Here is an 8,682-nt window from a genome sequence, read left to right as displayed (position 1 = left end):
CGACCGTAACGAAAAATTAGGTCGCACTAATGCTATGACAGAGGCGGCCGCGACCCTGATCAATCTTTATTATATTCCTATTTCGGTATTATATTTTAACTTATTCGGGATGGATTGAGAACGTAATTTTGTAAGTCTGTATTAAATGAATGGTCGTGAAATTCGGGATAAAAATGTAATTTTACAATATCAATTTAAACAAAAAAAATCTCAAAATGAACACTTTTTAATGTTTTTTTGTTTGTTTTAAGAAAATATTCATTGATCAAGGCGGCGACTGGTTTATCATCCTTCTACATGAAAATTCAGTCATTTTAACAATTTGACTGGAGAAATTGCCCTCTAAAACATGATTGTATCTCTATTTATGCATTATTCTTAAATATACAATATTATTTCTATCACTATATTAGATGTATTTATTTGGACAAGTGATTTTAAATGAGGTCTAGTGAGTCCGAGATAATAAAGTTGAAATTTTTAAATGAGGTCTAGTGAGTCCAATGAAGAGATACTATAGTTTGAAAGTTGAAATTTTTAAATGAGGTCTAGTGAGTCCAATGAAGAGATAATATAGTTGAAAAGTGAAGATAAGGAATAAAGTATGAGATATTAAATTTTTTGCCTAGAAAAATGATTTAATTATAATGAGCCGTCATTTACATTGGAAAATAAATTTGTAATTTTAATAAAAAAAAGTTTCTATTTTATGTGATATTTCTATTCTTTTTGTAGTTAAGAGAGGGGTTCACATTATATAATAACAGCAAAGATCATATTTTTCTCTTTTTTTCTACATATGAAATTTGGTTATTCTCAATGAATAATGAGTAGTATTTGTTAGAATGCACATTTTTTCATAATTATAATAAATAAATATATTACCATACTGTTACCTACTACAACTAAAATACTACTACTGCAAAAAAAAGACCCTTTGGTATATAAGTATTTACTCTACATAAATCTCTAATGTAAAGTTTGATTAGGCAAAACATATAAATGTATGTAATATTGAATAAAAGAAATTTGTCAAATTTAATGTAGATCAAATCTCATGGGTCATGGCAATCAGTGCCTTCATGAAACTCGAAGAGTTGTAGTGAGTATTATTTTGGTTGGAGATCTAAATGCAACAATATTTATTTGTTAATTAAAGAAAGCGTCACCCACACGGATAGAATTCCATTCATATCAAAAGATTAAATACGAGAACTTATGAGATAGAATTTTATCAATATTAGTAGTATGGATTAAATAAAATAATTTATTTTAAAATACTAAGATGGAACTCATTTTATCTACAAATTCCATATTTATTGTTTTACACAAGTTGCATGTGAGAAGTTTCTTTTCAATGAAATTTGTAATACAATAACATAATTAGTAAAATGTTTCTTCACTTGAGATGGTTCGAATTAGAAAATCGACTAGAAGGTAAATGTAAAAGTTTTTTTTGTTATTTTTTAGTACAAATACTTCATTAATATGACAATATTATTTTCACCAGAAAACGTGATGCCGTTATTAAACGACCGCTTAGAAATAAACTTTATTCTTTATAGTATTAAACTATATTAAAATAAAATATTCATGTTTGCTAGATTCATCGACGCGTGTTACAATTATTCGGCTCAGTTTCTAGCTATCTATTTTTCACATATTCTAGTCACAAAATAATGTATAAATTAATAAAATATTTATTTAAGTGCAAAATAGGATGATCCCTTTCCTAGAATTATTTAATTAATTTAGTGAATCTAGAACCAAGCCTTTATCAAATAAGATGAGGCCAAGTGTCAAAGCATTTTATACGACATCATAAAAAATTTCACCAAGCTTAAGTATATAGTAAAATGATTAGGCCTATTTGTACACTCGTGGTTGCTGATCTATGGTCAAAATAGACCTTGAATACAAATAATTGCCGAAATTAAATGGAGTAGAAAGTATTATACTTGTGTCAAATTATAACTTACTAGTATTATTTATTTTTCCTTGCAAATTTCATCACTCATGACCTAGAAAGTTCATGGATAAACAAACAGAGAGCTCAGAGCATTGGTAAGGCTACAAAAATTATGGTGCGTTGCAGATTTAAGATATTTGAGTTATTTATTTTAGTATACATTTTTTTAAATCTTATGTTAAAAGAATCAGTTACTTATAACGAAAATGAGAGAATATAATTCTAGGAGTACAAAAGTCACTTGAGTACCAATACTCTTGCTAATAAAACAAGAGTTCTAACTAACAAAGTAGAAGCTGGTCTGGATTTTGGTTTGCTCTATTGCGTGACTTTTAGATATTATTTGCACACCTATCGATGTAACCAATTACTAGTAGTACTAGGTTATTCATATAGTATTTCAAAAAAATAAGAGAAAAGATAATTACACAATTTCATATGTATTCTCACAGTCGCAACAAGATTGCATGATAAAATTATTATTACTATCAATCAGTTATCAGTGGATCCGCTGTCGTAATTTTTCCTTTTAGTACATCATATTATTATTAGTACTCTCTCCGTTCCCTATATAATAGATGCATTTATGTTCGGCACCGTTCCCTATATAATAGATGCATTTATGTTCGGCACGAGAATTAATAATAAAATAAGTTAAGTAAAAAAAAAATAAAGTAAAAAGAAAAAAAGATAGAAAGAGTAAAATAAAAGAATGTAAAGTACTTTTCGCAAAAAGGAAATGGCTCAACTAAGCTACAGTAGAACAATCTAAAAAGGAATACGACTCAGCTACAGATGGATGGAGGGAGTGCTATTCAGGATCTCATATATTCTAAAATTTTTAAAATAGGTAAAAAAAATTCAGGAAATATAAATTTGTAGCAGCTATATGTTACGGTGACAAAATCCTACTCTCTCCGTCCGCGAATAGGAGTCCTGTTTTTCTATTTTAGTCCGTCCGCGAATAGGAGTCCCGGTTCACTTTTACCATAAATGGTAATAGGGTCCCACCTTCTATTACCTCATTCCACTCATATTTTATTTAAAACAAATATACAAGTGAGACTTCTATTCCACTAATTTTTTTTCACTCACTTTTTTTAATATTTTTTTAAATCCATGCTGCCAAAAAATGAAACTGCTAATGATATATAGACGGAGGGAATATCACCTAATAATATAGTACTCCATTATTTATGGTTTCAACTAAACAATCTCATTTTTTATTTTAATTCACTAAAGGTGCCATATGCCCATATGCATACGATTTATTAGTTCAAATGTTTGTAGGAAAAATAGCCATAGAATAAATGCAAACAAATTCAAATTTATTTAAAAAAATAATTAAATTATAAAATTACTATATAAATTAATATTGAATTAAATTTAACGATTTTGTTCGAAAATTTCAGAGTATGTTAGTAAATGTAATGTTGAATAAGTGAGAAAATGAGGAAAAGCTGCGATCGAAAAAGGATTAATTTGATCGGAAATGAAGGAAGAAAGGTAGCGAAAGTAGGGAGTTGAGTGTAGAATGATTAACCTCGTTTTCTGCGAACTGAAACTGAAACTGAAACTCCGCTGCAACTCCCACGATTCCTTCACACGTGGCGCTCTCCTACCACTCCGCCGCCCACAGTTTTATCTCTACTTTCCCTCTGTTTTTTCCTTTTTTCTTTTCCTTTTCAACTGCTTTTTTACGTTTTATCTCTAAGGTTGAAATTTTCGATTGGATCACAAGATAAGAAAATATTTACGAATTAAAAAGTGTAAGAAAAAGAAATAACTAATACTAAAATTATGAAAAAAGAAAAAAATTAAGTATTTTGAATTTTGTTAAAAAAGAAATTGATTAATAGATTTATCAAAAAATGAATAAGAGATGAGGGAGTATTATTCTTATACTTGCATAAATGTGGAATGAACTAAGATAAAAAAAAATAGAAGAAAAATTGATTGAGCTCTACGTTTACGTTATCTCATGCTCCAAAAAATAAAGAGTTACTGTTATTTTTATAAATAAAAGTAGTTTTATCAAAAATTATTCCTGTTGTATTATTAAATGATATTGAATTTAAGATAAAGTTGTCGATTATATTAAAGCAGAGAAAAAATATTCGAATATTTTAATAAAAAAGAAATAAAGTACTCTAAATATATAAAAAACATTTTATGGGGAGCAGATTTTAAAAAGAATATGAAGACATATATCTTTAATGAGGGTATTATATTTTTTTCTTACAAAAGTGATTGTGCTTATATGGAGAAATGATATAATCTCGTTTAATGCAAATTTCACTTCACTTATTTTGTTTTCTATATTTAATTATTTTAATATATTATAAATTGTTATTTATACATTTAATACTACAAATTTTATAAAATTTAACTCATTTTATTCGTTTCTTCTTTAACTTCAATAGATAAATACGTACAATATTGAATTTGAGGTTTGATTATTATAAAATTTGTAAATTTAAATATATTAATTTTATTTTTAATATATTAGAATCAAACTAAATATATAATTTAATACTAAACATGTATTAAATTATTGTGATGCTCACATGAAGTATGAATATTTGTCCAAGTAATATTAGTATAATATAGCATACATTTTCACGTACTTAAGAGAAATATTATAAACCTTATTTTCATGTATTTAGAGATGTTATAAACCTTATATAAGTCCATCCATCACAAATATTGAAAAGTGACACTCTCTTATGATTTATTGAGAAATCTTCGGTTCTCTTCTTCCTATACTTCGCCCAAGAAAGAAAAACTAAATAATGAAAAATTGGTGCGGTTAAATGCCTTATAATTTGGGAAAATTCATAAAATCATATCAATTAGATATTTTTATGGAAAACATGGAGAAGAAATAGAGGTTTGGGCTACAGAATTTATGTTCTTATGTACTCCTTCGTTTGTGAACAAATATTTTATTTTGCTATTTAGGTACGTCCGTAATTTAATGTTCCATTTCTTGTTTTTATTTGGGTAATTGCACTCTAAATTCAGCTAAATCATTATACTCACATTTTATTATGTACGTAGTATAAAATTAATACTCATACCATATAAAAATGGAGCTCATATTCCACTAATTATTTTCAACATTTTATTCACAAAGTCAAATAAATGTTTAAACTCCGTGTTGAGTCAGGTGGAGGGAGTGTAAAAGTTCCGTGTATAAACATGGATCAGGACATGACCCATGTTGGATCGTATCCGATTCCACTGAATGCACTATGCGCGAGCTTGCACAAGGCACAGAGTGCAGCTCAATGAATGAATATGCTTGACTAGTTATAAAATTTTATTCATCCCGCGGTATACTAAATAATGATTCATTATATTTTCATTTCAAAATTCAAAAGTTGGATTTTAACAGATTTTGGTGACATTAATATTTTGTCATAGAGTATGATTCAATATTTGGTCTCACCTTTCGCTAACTTATTCTACTCACATTTCATTTAAAACTAATATACACAAATGAGACTACTATTTCACTAACTTTTTTTCACTCACTTTTTTTAGCATTTCTTAAAACCCGTGCCACCAAGAAATGAGACTCCTAATAGCGGACGATGAGAGTTTTTTAAAAATGCGTGTGAGCCAGGTGGAGAGAGTGTAAAAGTTCAATGTAAAAACATGGATCGTGATATAACCATGTTGGATCGTATTCGATTGCACCGAACGCACTATGCGCGAGCTTGCACAGGGTGCAGCTCAATGAATTAATAAATATAACATGCTTAACTTGTTATATAATTCAATTCATCCCGCGTTATACTACATAATGATTTGTAAAATTTCATTTTAGAAGTCAAAAGTTGGATTTTAACGGATGTTGGTGACATTAATATTTTGGTTACATTTTAAAACATTAACGGATGTTGGTGACATTAACGGATGTTGGTGACATTTTAAAGCATTTTATGTGGAGCAAATTTTAAAAAGAAAATTTATTAAGTGATTGTACTTGTATAGAGAAATGATATAATGTGAGCTATTCTCGTTGAATGCAAATTTCGCGTCACTTAATTTTGTTGTATATATTTAGTTTGATATCAATATATTATAAATTGTTCTTATATACTCCTTCATTCGTGAACAAATATTTTATTTTGCTATTTCGATATATTTGTAATTTAATGTTTCATTTACTGTTTTTATTTGGGGTAAATGTACTCTATATTCAACTATATCATTATACTCATAATAAAATTAATAGATACGCAGTATATAAAAGTAAAATTCACATTGAACTACTTATTTTCACCATTTTATTTACACAGTCAAATAATTTTTTAAAATCCGTCTTGAATCAAATGGAGGGAATGTAAAAGTTCAGCGTAAAAACATAGATCAGGACATGACCATGTTGGATCGTATCCAATTTCACCAAACGCACGGTGCGCGAGCTTGCACAGAGTGTAGCTCAATGAATTAATATAATATGCTTGACTTGTTATACAATTTAGTCATTCTGCGGTATACTAAATAATGATTCATTAACTTTTCATTTAAAAAGTCAAAAGTTGGATTTTAACGGATTTTGGTGACACTGAATACTTTGTCATAGAGATATGATTCAATACTTGCTGATAAGGACGAATTTAACCTGAGCACCAAAAGATTCAATACGAAACGACTTATTTAATTTAGCTTACGACTTGTATTTATTTTAAATATGTTGTTACGCCTAGAAAGAATTGAACGTTAAGTCATATGCTAAAAAGGCCCAATTGGATGGAGAAGTCAATCGACTCTCTCTATTCATGTATTAATACTCCCTCCATTCCCATATAGTTGAGACGAAACCTTTTGGCATGGAGTTTAAGAAATGAATGTTAAGTGTGTTAAATAAATAAATAAAAAAATAAGAAAAAGAAAAAAAGGTAGAAAGAATAAGTAAGAAAGAGAAAAAAAATGCTATGTATGAAAATAAATCAACTATGAGAAAACTTTCCAAAAAAATAAAAATGACTCAAATATGAAAAAAAGAATACTTTCATTTTCAATAATATGCAAGTCAAGTTTAATTCTAAACTTCTCATGTGCCTATAAAATCTGGCCGCCATCTGAACAAGTCAATTTACATAGTATTTCCGTAATCACACATACGCCACATTACATATAACATTTAATTAGTTACTTATGTTAGTAATATATAATTTAACACTAAATGTGAATTGAATTATTTGTGATGCTCACATAAAGATATGAATATTTCTCCAAGTCATAACATAAGATATGAATATTTCACTATAATTTGGGAAAATTCATAAAATCATACTCCATCCGTCCACAAAAAATAGAACACGTTTACCATTTTTAGCCGTCCACAAAAAATAGAGCACATTCATTTATAGAAAGTTTTCGACAAATAATAACCATACACATCATTCCACTAACACTACTTCTCACTTACTTTTTCTCATTCTCTCTTACTTTTTTTCCTTCTCTATTATTTTACCAATTCTACATTAAAACTCGTGTCACACACCAATTGCTCTATTTTTTGTGGACGGAGGAAGTAATAGATATTTTCATGAACAACAATACAACATGGAGAAGAAATAGAGGTTTGGGCTATAGAATTCTTATCTTCATGAACAAAATATTTTATTTTGCTATTTCGATACGTCCTTAATGTAATGTTTCATTTACTTTTTTTTTTATTTAGGTAAATAGTCTCTATTTTCAACTAAGTCATTGTATTACAAAATTAATATATACCACGTGAAAGTGAAGCTGATCATATTCCACATACTAATTATTTTCACTATTTTATTCACAAAGTTAAATAAGTAGTAGTACTCTCTCTATCCGCGAATAGGAGTCCTACTTTTTCCATTTTAGTCCGTCCACAAATAGGAGTCCCGGTTCACTTTTACCATAGATGATAATAAGGTCCCACCTTCCACTAACTCATTCCACTCACATTTCATTTAAAGCTAATATACACAAGTGCGACCCTATTCGACTAACTTTTTTCCACTCACTTTTTTTAACATTTCTTAAAACCCGTGCCACCAAGAAATGAGACTCCTAATGACAGACAATGAGAGTTTTTTTTAAAATGTGTGTGAGTCAAAGTTTAGTGTAAAAACGTGGATCGTGATATAACCATGTTGAATCGTATTCGATTTCACCGAACGCACTATGCGCAAACTTGCACAGAGTGCAACTCAATGAATTAATATAATATGCTTGACTTGTTATACAATTTTATTCATCCCGCGGTATACTACATAATGATTTGTAAAATTTCATTTTAGAAGTCAAAAGTTGGATTTTAACGGATGTTGGTGACATTAATATTTTGGTGACATTTTAAAGCATTAACGGATGTTGGTGGATATTAACGAATGTTGTGACATTTTAAAGCATTCTATGTGGAGCAAATTTTAAAAAGAAAATTTATTAAGTGATTGTACTTGTATAGAGAAATGATATAATGTGAGCTACTTTGTTGAATGCAAATTTGGTATCACTTAGTTTTGTTTTATATATTTAGTTTGATATCAATATATTATAAATTGTTCTTATATACTCTTTTATTTGCGAATAAATACTTTATTTTGCTATTTCGATATGTTTGTAATTTAATATTCCATTTACTGTTTTCATTTTGGGGTAAATGTACTCTACATTCAACTAAATCATTATACTCACGTTCTATAATAAAATTAATATAT

Source organism: Salvia hispanica, chromosome 2 (genome assembly GCF_029641045.1).
Source record: "Salvia hispanica isolate PSC_SH4W2 chromosome 2, Shi_PSC_v1, whole genome shotgun sequence".
NCBI classification, from domain to species: Eukaryota; Viridiplantae; Streptophyta; class Magnoliopsida; order Lamiales; family Lamiaceae; genus Salvia; species Salvia hispanica.
The sequence above is the reverse complement of the archived record's forward strand: the minus strand, read 5'-3'. Positions refer to the sequence as shown.